This window comes from Ovis canadensis, chromosome 10, assembly GCF_042477335.2.
Source record: "Ovis canadensis isolate MfBH-ARS-UI-01 breed Bighorn chromosome 10, ARS-UI_OviCan_v2, whole genome shotgun sequence".
In the NCBI taxonomy this organism is placed as follows: Eukaryota; Metazoa; Chordata; class Mammalia; order Artiodactyla; family Bovidae; genus Ovis; species Ovis canadensis.
Window position 1 is genome coordinate 75,760,018 of NC_091254.1, and position 11,874 is coordinate 75,771,891.

Below are 11,874 nucleotides of genomic sequence, written 5' to 3' on the forward strand. Positions count from 1 at the left end.
TTCTCTGCTCCAGTTTTCTCCTCCAGAAAATAACCCTTCTAAGATTTCCTGTCTCCCAGGTTTCACATGAGGGTTAAATGTGTAATGCAGGTAAAGTGCCAAGTGTACTTATGTGGTATATGTAAGTGCTATTGTGGAAATAAATAGTTATCCTTATTCTATGAAGGACCATGGAACACTGTGTTTCTTAATTGTCACAATTTAAAAATCCCTTCTACTTTCCAGGTACATTGTCATGTTGATGAGAATTTCCTTCTTTCAGCCTGCCTCCAAGCCAAACTACTATGCCAACCAGTTTGCTTTCCTTAGACACAACACACACACACACACACACACACACACACACACACACACACACACAGTGGGAGCAAGGCCAGTGTTCAACTTCTGTCAGTTCATCCTTTTGCCATTTTTCTACAAGTCGTTGTGTCCACATGAGCCATGACAAGCCCCAAACGAAGGCTGAGCCTATAATTTGTCTTCCAAATGAGGTTAAAGTGAGCATAAATATTGTTTTAGAGTACAACCTTGAAATGGAAATTATCTGAAGCAATGTGATAAATTAGGGTTATTATGAGTAATCCTTTCAGCCCTAGAAGAAGCAGAGTAGAACCTGAAGTCCTTGACCTACAGCTTTCTCTATTGTGCCCTAAATGAAAATTCCCATCTTATCATTTGATCCTACATCCCTGGATACTGACACTCCTATTTCATAGATGGCACACATGACATTTACTCAAAAGCAGGGTGAAGGTAGAGTAGCTTTAATAGGGTGAAGTTGCTATCCATTTTCTCTCTAGCTTTTTCTCATCACTTCAGGTTTTTTTGTTTTTGTTTTTTTTTTCTTCTCTTTTCTTGCTTCAGATTTCCTCGGTACTATAATGAAGTGAAAAATGTACAGCCATTGACACTTTAATCATTATCAAAATATACAGAAGGATTAAGTGACTTACTGTATATTATCCTCTAATCACTGTTTATTCTATGATTCTCAAGGGCCCAGAAAGTGCCCCACAGTTTGTGTGTAGAAGTATCTACTTGATTTGCCTTGATATAAAGGAAAGTGACCTTAGTGTTTTCTCCATAAATGGGGATGAAACAGCATCTCTCGACACTAGTCCCACATCTCTAGACACTGGACACCATTTCCTGCTTGCCAAGATTTCCACGTATTATATAAAGCACATATTCACCTCCTCTTGCAGCATCTTCTACTACACTCTAGCCTCTGGGTGTTTACATTTCAGCAATTCTTTGTGCTGTGATAGTCACATACCAGTACTATTTTCTGTGGTTTTCTATTGACTTAGCTGCATGCAGTTTTCTTAATTGTCAACATCACTGCCCATTGTTTATTTCTCATTATATTTCTCCATAAATAAACATTGTTAATGTACACATTATATACCTTTATATCCAGAAATGAGAAGTGAAATGTTTAACCTTGTCATGATTTACTTTCCAGCTGGAGAGCTGTTAATAATGTAAGATTACATAAAACCCTGTAAACATAATGTGATTGGGCATTAATCTATATTTAAGCAATCTTTTTATAGTAATTTCCCAAATAACTGATTGTTGTGTGCACAGATCTTCCCAAGTACATAAAATAGACTTTGAAATATATCTTGAACACTCATTACCTCCTCCCGTGATGAAAACTCATCATATTAAAGAAAAATTTCACATTATGCAGTTTTATTAAAAGGTAGTATGTTTTTCACTACTCTATTCTTATATGTCTTTATACAAATTATCATGTATCAGTAATATGACAGAATTTAAGGAGGCAAAATTTCATTTTAATTAATGTCACCATTACTACAGTGACACCTGCATAAAAATATACAAATGATCTAGAATCAGTTCTTTTTTTTAAACAATGTAATTATTGAATAATTACTATACATTCCACACTATGCTATGTTTAAGCTTTGCATATTTGTTTGGCATATGTAATAGAAATTAGTGAGTCTTCATTCTTCATATTTGGGTTACACAGATAACTACCTTCACTTTTAGAATATTTTATTTTCATAATGATGAATGTACCTTGCCAGGTCATACCTGTGTTACTTCTGACTGCTAATGTTTAAGCTGCATTAAATCTACTTTCATTGAACATCTTGAGTATAAATCCTATATGCTCATAAAAAGTGAACTATAATCTATGTCAGATAATGATCATTTTAGAGGTGCAATTTTAAATGATCTGAAAATTTTGATGTCTTATTGCTTCCAGAATGGGCTTCATTATTTGACTTTTTGTCCTTTTCTAGGGAATAAGCTGGACTTTTAGGCATAAATTCCATGATATTATAAAAAACTTATTGGGGAAGCTCAGGAGCTTCTGTCCAAGGCAGCAACATTTGGCTTGGATGAAGTGGATGAAATATTTTTATTTTATTGATGTAGGTTTGATAATTTACAGACTAATTTCCAAAGTTCCTCATAGTTTGTCACTCAAAGGCTTTGGTTCAGTTCGTTTCAGTTGCTCAGTCGTGTCTGACTCTTTGCGACCCCATGCACTGCAGCATGCTAGGCTTCCCTGTCCTTCACCAACTCCCAGAGTATATTTAAACTCATGTCCATTGAGTTGGTGATGCCATCCAACCATCTCATCTTCTGTTGTCCTCTTCTGCTCCTGCCTTCAATTTTACCCAGCATCAGGGTCTTTTCAAATGAGTCAGTTCTTTGCATTAAGTGGCCAAAATATTGGAGTTTTGGCTTCAGCATCAGTCCTTCAAATGAATATTCAGGACTGATTTCCTTTAGGATGGACTGGTTGGATCTCCATGCAATGCAAGGGACTCTCAAGAGTCTTCTCCAACACCACAGTTCAAAACCATCAGTTCTTCAGGGCTCAGCTTTCTTTATAGTCCAACTCTCACATCCACCCATGACTACTGGAAAAACAATAGCTTTGATTAGACACCCCTTCATTGGTAAAATAATGTCTCTACTTTTTAACATGTTGTCTAGGTTGGTCATAACTTTTCTTCCAAGGAGCTGCTGCTGCTAACTCGCTTCAGTCATGTTCGACTCTGTGTGACCCCAAAGACAGCAGCCCACCAGGCTCCCCCATCCCGGGGATTCTCCAGGCAAGAACACTGGAGTGGGTTGCCATTTCCTTCTCTAATGCATGAAAGTGAAAAGTGAAAGTGAAGGAGGTCAGTTGTGTCCAACTCTTCACGACCCCATGGACTGCAGCCTACCAAGTTCCTCTGTCCATGGGATTTTCCAGGCAAGAGTACTGCAGTGGGTTGCCATTGCCTTCTCTGCCTCCAAGGAGCAACTGTCTTTTAACTTCATGGCTGCAGTCACTACCTGCAGTTATTTTGGAGCCCCCAAAATGAAGTCTGCCATTGTTTCCAGTTTCCCCATCTATTTGCCATAAAGTGATGGGACCAGATGCCATGATCTTAGTTTTTTGAATGGCTTAGCAGGCATCTTTACCACTGAGCAACCTGGGAAGCCCTGTATATGTAAGTGTGTGTATATTTGGATTTTTTTTTTTGAATGCTGAATTTTTTCCTGGATACGTCATTATGTATGCCAAAATTCATTAGAATTATTTGGCAGTTTGCTAGTGTTTCTCCATTTAAAAATATGTAATTTTCTTAGACTGACTTTAAATTTTAATGTAACATTTTATTTATCTTTGTTTATTTTTCCTATTCTGGTTCCTTTCTTATACTTTGTTGTTTTTTTCTGAAAATAAAACTAATTAAATGTAAGCCATATACGTTCGCATATTTTTATACTTAAATTTTTCATCATTTGTATAATACAACTGATTCTTTAGATATATCTGTTCAAGAGGAATGAACACAGAATACACCTTTTAAAAATATTCACAAACCCACTGTTTCTTAGGTTACCGTTCTTTCACAGAAGCTACTTTGTCATTAGTTATGCAAAATATTCACTGAAAACTTTCAGAAGCTCATATTTTTCAAAGTTCTGTGCCTTAAACTATCTTTGTTTCTTTGTGTTTTGTTTTTCTCTTTTATTGGTTCTCAGTTTTCTTGTATCTACAACAGATGATAAAATGATACACTATAGACAGAAAAGGAGAAGGCAATGGCACCCCACTCCTGTACTCTTGCCTGGAAAATCCCATGGACAGAGGAGCTTGGTAGGCTGCAGTCCATGGAGTCGCTAAGAGTTGGGCACAACTGAGCAACTTCCCTTTCACTTTTCACTTTCATGCATTGGAGAAGGAAATGGCAACCCACTCCAGTATTCTTGCCTGGAGAATCCCAGGGACAGAGGAGCCTAGTGGGCTGCTGTCTATGGGGTCACACAGAGTCAGACACGACTGAAGCAACTTAGCAGCAGCAGCAGCATAGACAGAAAATTAATTTTTAAGTTTTTTAATAAAGACTGATCAACGGTTTAAACTTCTGGCAAATATGACCATGTTCTTCAACATCTGCAGAAAGTGTCAGGAAATTCAAAGTTTGTAAACACTTTTCTACATGGCATATTCAAAAATTCACAAGCACATATGATCATTACTTTTCTACATATTAAATAACATTAACAGTGGAAAGTAAAAAAAAAAAAAAAGTAGCTGTTGAAATCTATATAGAGGTTCCCAGGTGGTACCATGGTAAAAATCTACCCACCAATATAAGAGACACAAGAGATGGGTTCAATAGGTTTGGGAAAATCCCCTGGAGTAGGAAATGACAAACCACTCTGGTATTCTTGCCTGGAAAATTCCATGGACAGAAGAACCTTGCAGGCTACAGTTCAGGGGGTCACAGTTGCAAAGGGTCACAATAGCAGAGAGACATGACTAAGTGAGCACAAGCATAAACAAGCACAATGAAGTCTATAACAAGTAGCATGCTAGGTAGATAAGTAATAAATTTTGCCCTGAATTTGTTTTGGTCAACAGTATGATTTGATTTCTGAATAACTGACTGAAATATTGTATATATATATATCTCAAAGTTTATCCATACACTGTTTTAAAATGTATCCTGTTCCAGAAGAGCCTTTCTTCAGGAGAGTCTTACTTTGTGCCACCAAACCCTGTTTTGCCCAATGTTTTTGTTGTATCATTTATCTATTTTAAACTTGGTTTTCCTTAAAAGCCAGTTTTTTTTTTTTTTCTTTTTAAGATGCTTCCCAAACTTAACCTATTGGCTAAATGATTTTAGATGAAGGAAATTATTTGAAAATTATGTAATATTTTAATATTCTTCTATTGCTTCAAAAAACCACTCTGCTTTCACATGCTATTATACTTTATTTCTTTATATAGATAAATAAAAGCCTAAAGGCAGGCCCTGGCACTAGCAAGAAAGTTGGGTATAAATGGCGGCCCACCTACCATATGTCCAGATACTTAAAAGTTAAAATCCAGTTAACAGATTGTGAAATAAAGTATATTCTATCCTTCTGCCTTGACAAATATATCTTCATAAAGTCCTGGAAATCCAGGATTGAATTTGAAAATACTGGACTTCTTATAGTTCCAGAATAAAGTATGATATTATGTAGAGAGTCAGCCTGAGTGCAGTCCACATTCTGTTCCCATCCATGGCTCCTTTCTGCACTGTGAGAAGCTCAGAACATATTGCAGGTGGGCCAGTTGCCCATAAGACCAAGTTTTGTTCATATACCCTGAAAACAAATTGAGTTGGCCACTACGTCTGTGAACAGACCTGGGGTAAATGTCCATGCAAACTCCGGTATTGGTCTTAGAACCATTTGAATTTAGAATTTCACTCTCAAGTATCCCGTGTATGAATTCCAAAAGTAGAGGCACGGGCTCTAAGTGGAAACTTTCCCTTGGCCAACGGGGAGTGGTATGTGTAGAAATGGAATCTAGTAGACTGTAAAACATGGGACTTATGCAGATGACCTTTCTCCATGCTAAAAAGACAGTGGTGCATTGGCGAAATTCTTGCCTCCAAGTGCACTAGCAAAATATCCCAGATGCAATGGAACAGAAACACTCACTCACAGACTGATTTAAGGTGATCAGAACATATTACTTCTCAAACTAAATTGAAGTTCACAAAGAGAAGCAAGAAGAAAGATACTAAGGGAATAAACACACAGGGAAAAGTACTTATTGGTGGAAGAATCATACTATCTGAATCCTGAGATATGCAATGGTTATACTCCTTCTCAGTCTCTCTCTCCTCCCCTCTTTCTTTTCGCCTCTTCTTTACTCTCTCCTCCTCAACAGCTTCTCCAAATATAGCTTGGGTATAAGAATGAGAAATAAAATTTGAACAAATGGATTCCAACAGATGGAACCATGGCTGGGCCAGCGATAACACACATCTTTTACTACAAAGATGCACAAAAATAAGTAAAATATGCTTTACCAACATCTGTAACTTGCCAATTTTTTGAGCTGAGCTGGTGGCCAAAATAGAACTGTACTAAATGTAGCCAAACTCATGTCCACTGAGTCGGTGATGCCATCCAGCCATCTCATCCTCTGTCTTCCCCTTCTCCTAATGCCCTCAATCAGTCCCAGCATCAGGGTCTTTTCCAAGGAGTCAACTCTTCGCATCAGGTGGCCAAAGTACTGGAGTTTCAGCTTCAGTATCAGTCCTTCCAGTGAATATTCAGGACTGATTTCCTTTAGGATGGACTAGTTGGATCTCCTTGCAGTCCAAGGGACTCTCAAGAGTCTTCTCCAACACCACAGTTCAAATGCATCAATTCTTCAGCACTCAGCTTTCTTTATGGTCCAACTCTCACATCCATACATGACTACTGGAAAAACCATAGCTTTGACTGGATGGATGTTTGCTGGCAAAGTGATGTCTCTGCTTTTTAATAGGTTGTCTAGGTTGGTCATAACTTTTCTTCCAAGGAGAAAGTGTCTTTTAATTTCATGGCTGCAGTCACTACCTGAAGTGATTTTGGAGGCCCCCAAAATAAAGTTCGTCACTGTTTCCATTGTTTCCCCATCTATTTGCCATGAAGTGATGGGACCAGATGCCATGAGCTTGGTTTTCTGATTGTTGAGTTTTAAGTGAAATTTTTCACTCTCCTCTTTCACTTTCATCAAGAGGCTCTTTAGTTCTTTTCTTTCTGCCATAAGAGTGGTGTCATCTGCATATCTGAGGTTATTGATATTTCTCCTGGCAATTCTGAATCTCGGAGGATGAAAATGTCCATACTCCTCCGATTGTCCCCCCACCAGTTGAAATCCCTGATCATTTTATAATGCCACGAGACAAACACCACATGAGCCATATTCTATCAAAGCAACATATCATGATGCCAGCACCTCCTCTGCAACATGTGCTCCATGAGCACTATAATCAGTCACACGAGGATATTCATGCTCCTCCAGCAGAACTGTTCCACTTCTACCTTGCTCAGTCAAGAAATCTTCCTAATTGAACAAGAATTTAATATTCAACAAAATTCAACAGCAACTTAATAATTCTCCTGATTCAGGATGACTCCAATTCAGGTGCTAAAGAACTACCACCTACTGCTCTAGCATCTGCTCACCATCATCCTGAATATCAAGGTAAACTACTGGTCTCACACTCTTGAAAGGTTGTTGCTGAACAACATAAAGATGTCAGGATTCTTAGCCTCTGGAGGAGAAGAATTCAATCAGGGGCCAGAGACCAGGCTTGATCACTCAGAGCTTTTGTGTAATAAAGTTTTATTAAAGTATAAAGGAGATAGAGAAAGCTTCTGACATAGGCATCAGAAGGGGGCAGAAAGAGTATCCCCTTGCTAGTGTTAGCCATGGAGTTATATACTCTCTAAGTAGTTATTACAGTGAATCAAAAGAATGTCTGGAGGTTATAAAGACCTCACTAAACCTACTCCCATAATTTACACCTTAAGATGACAGGATTAGCCAGAGGTTTTTCCAGAGACTGTCTTCAAGCAGGATACGTTATTGTTATATAACCTTAAGGAATGTACAGGGACAAAAATGTTTGTTCTTTCTTCCTCCTTGAGAATTCCAGACCCCTCTCTCCTTGAGGACCCCTAGACTTCTTATCAACCTGCCTAGGAAATGACTCTCTCACTCTTATCATATTATGCCTCCACAGCCACAATATGTACTACCCCAACGTCCTCCACCACCAATAAGCCATTCAGTGCCATAGCCTCCCCAGGCCACAGGTACTCCTCACTTGATGTATAGCTGAGATCCACCTCCACCAATGACCTCTGCTCCACCACCAATTACCCCTCCCCTGGGCATATCATTGCCCAGATGCCAGCTTATATGAATTATCCTCCAGGACCTCTCCCACCTCAACGTGGAGGTCCTCCTATAACTGTACCTCCTCCTCACCATTATAACCTTCACTCTTCACCCCAGTTCACTGAAGATCAAGGAGCCCTGAGCCTTCTATTTATACAACCAAGGGAACCAGCCCTGGTATGTAGCCTTCACCAAGAGGGCCACCTCCTCCACAAATGCAGGGTCCTCCTTCTCAAACCCCACTTTCTGAACTACATCATCCGTATCAGACAAGATATAGACCGTATTACCAATAATAATAGTATTCTGAACTGAAGGTATGATGAGGAAGCAAAACTTCCCCAAGCCTTGACTGGGGAAGGAGAACACCTCATACTGAGGTGGCTAAAAACATTTAGGGTCTTGTCTCTTGAAGTGGTTTTAAATCTTGACTTAGGGTTGATATCAAGTACTATACTACAGTGCGGATAAGTAGCTAAGTTGAACACAGCTATATTTTAACATCTTTGTTTCCCTGTTGCGGTACACTGACCCACAGGTGAACATTTGTAAAAATTTTGAAAAAAAAATTTCCATTGTTCTACTTTCAAAGGTAAACTCAACCTTTAATTTTTCTTTTGAAACATTTTGTTCATTTGTGTAAAAAGATTAAATTTTATTATGGCTGTAAAAGTCTATTTTATGTGAATTCAAGTGCAGTCACATATTGTTTTTTAAACCATGTGTTTTACCACTAATTTCTCAGAGATACAATAAAATCCTAAAAGTAAAAATATAAAAAGAAAATAGACAAAATAAAGCATCCTATAAGTGCATCTATATATTGTGGGTAAAGAGATTACTTATTATCTGTGTTTAATTTTTCTTATTAATCTTGTCATTTTTTATGTTGTTTCTATCAAAATTGAGCATTTCCAAATAGTATGCAATCTCACATCATGCCTTAGGGTTTCCACCTCCTTAGAGTAAAAACTGTTTTTCAAACGTTTTTAATGATAAAAATCTTTCATTTTTTCATATGACATTTTAAAATGTTTTATATCAGGCATCACAAATTATGATGGAATAGAATTAAAAATGCTACAAAATTATAAGATTGTTTTCCCTTACTTTTAATCTGCCAATCCCCTGCTTTACTATCCCTCTCTCTCTTTTTGATCTGAAAGTCTATTGTGTTAACCAAACACAAATAGACAAATTACACTAAGGCAGACAACGAAACACAGTATTCATCAACATACTTGACTTTTTTTTTTTTCAGTTATTTGAAATGCTCCACTGTGGAAGTCTAAATTAAAAAAAAAAACAAAGTAGAGGAATATATCAAGCTTAGCTCTGTCACTATGCATTAGCAAAGGTCAAATTTCCACATATGAGATGTTTTAAAGCAAAGAATCAAGGTACATTTTTAATGAAATATGCTTAATATTCCTTTTATCAATCAAAAGGAATGAAGATAATTTTATCTTTAGTTCATCAGTGATAAGCACTTCCATGCACTTCCACAGTTGTAATATAATTCATGACATGCTTTTATTCTAAATACTTGTCAGAGTCTATTAAACATCATTTCTTTCAACTTTACCTTTCAACTAGAAGTGAACAAATAACTTTTGAATATTTAGCAGTTTCTGTTTTCCAAAAGATCCTTGTTAATCCACGTTTAGCTAAAGCTCTTCATGCAACGAATGTCTGTTATTCAGAACTATATGCCCAGCAATAGAATGCTTCATTAACTTCTTGTATTTTTTTCTTCAATAAGCAAATTTTATCAAAGTTCGTAGGGTTCTAAAATTCTTTACAATAAAATCTTAAACAATTAATTGTTCACAATAATTTACATGAGTTATTTTTCACTTACCTTCTTATTTGTATTAATTTATGCCTAGATATGGGCTTCCCTGGTGGCTCAGTTGCTTAGAAAGTGCCTGCAATGCAGGAGACAGAGGTTTGATCTCTGGGTTGGGAAGATCCCCTGGAGAAGGAAACAGCAACCCCCTCCAGTATTCTGGCCTGGAGAATTCCATGGACAGAGGAGTCTGGAGGGCTACAGTCCTTGGGATTACAAGTGTCAGACACAACTGAGTGATTTAACATACCTAACACTCACATGCAAATAAGATATTGTTTATTTTTCAGTATGGTAGAAAATGGCAATATCAAGGTCATTAGTATAATAAGAATCAGTTCAATACCAGATGTTATTATACTCTATTTTGTTTCTTTTCTTTTGATATTTTTGAAGTAGACAGTTAAACCAAATCTACCCCACACTTCATAGTACATCATTGTCTTTGGTCTGTGAAAGCCTAATCTTTGCTTTGTTGGAAGAGTATATGTCAGCAGTACTGGGGATAGTGTTAGGAACAGAACCCTCATATTCCCTGGCCACACTCTAATGGTGGAGGCAGAAGAATGAAGATAGGTTTTTAATTTATGTCAGTAATGAGTGCCACTGAGAAAAATAAACAAGAGAGGTGATTAAAAAAATGCTGGGACAGGGCAAAAGTGGACTCTTGTCTGAAAATGATTCCCTGATAAGTTAATACATTTAAGAAGAGTGGACAACTCATGAGGATATGAGCATTAAAAATAAGTAATAATAATAATATCAATAGCTTTAAAAAGGAGAAACTGATGTTTAGGAATAATTCTGGTGCAGCTGATGCATCAATGATAGAGTATTAGAAGATGAAACCATAGAAGTGTGAGTGGGAAAATCATATTGAAATATTAGACCAGTTAAGTACTTTGGCTTTCACTCTCTTTGTTTGTTTGTTTGTTTGTTTTTTTAATTTTAAAATCTTTAATTCTTACATGCGTTCCCAAACATGAACCCCCCTCCCACCTCCCTCCCCATAACAGCTCTCTGGGTCATCCCCATGCACCAGCCCCAAGCATGCTGCATCCTGCGTCAGACATAGACTGGTGATTCAATTCTTACATGATAGTATACATGTTAGACTGTCATTCTCCCAAATCATCCCACCCTCTCCCTCTCCCTCTGAGTCCAAAAGTCCGTTATACACATCTGTGTCTCTTTCCCTGTCTTGCATACAGGGTCGTCATTGCCATCTTCCTAAATTCCATATATATGTGTTAGTATACTGTATTGGTGTTTTTCTTTCTGGCTTACTTCACTCTGTATAATCGGCTCCAGTTTCATCCATCTCATCAGAACTGAATCAAATGAATTCTTTTTAACGGCTGAGTAATACTCCATTGTGTATATGTACCACACCTTTCTTATCCATTCATCTGCTGATGGACATCTAGGTTGTTTCCATGTCCTGGCTATTATAAACAGTGCTGCGATGAACATTGGGGTACATGTGTCTCTTTCAATTCTGGTTTCCTCGGTGTGTATGCCCAGCAGTGGGATTGCTGGGTCATAAGGTAGTTCTATTTGCAATTTTTTAAGGAATCTCCACACTGTTCTCCATAGTGGCTGTACTAGTTTGCATTCCCACCAACAGTGTAGGAGGGTTCCCTTTTCTCCACACCCTCTCCAGCATTTATTGCTTGTAGATTTTTGGATCACAGCCATTCTGACTGGTGTGAAGTGGTACATCATTGTGGTTTTGATTTGCATTTCTCTAATAATGAGTGATGTTGAGCATCTTTTCATGTGTTTGTTAGCCATCCGTATGTCTTCTTTG

General features: G+C 37.6%; 1 pseudogene; it reads left to right on the forward strand.

Annotated features, from left to right (window-relative positions):
- LOC138446795 (E3 ubiquitin-protein ligase Hakai-like) overlaps window positions 1-8,511 on the forward strand; it is a 46,845-nt pseudogene extending 38,334 nt beyond the window's left edge.
- The last annotated feature ends 3,363 nt before the right edge of the window (window positions 8,512-11,874 follow it).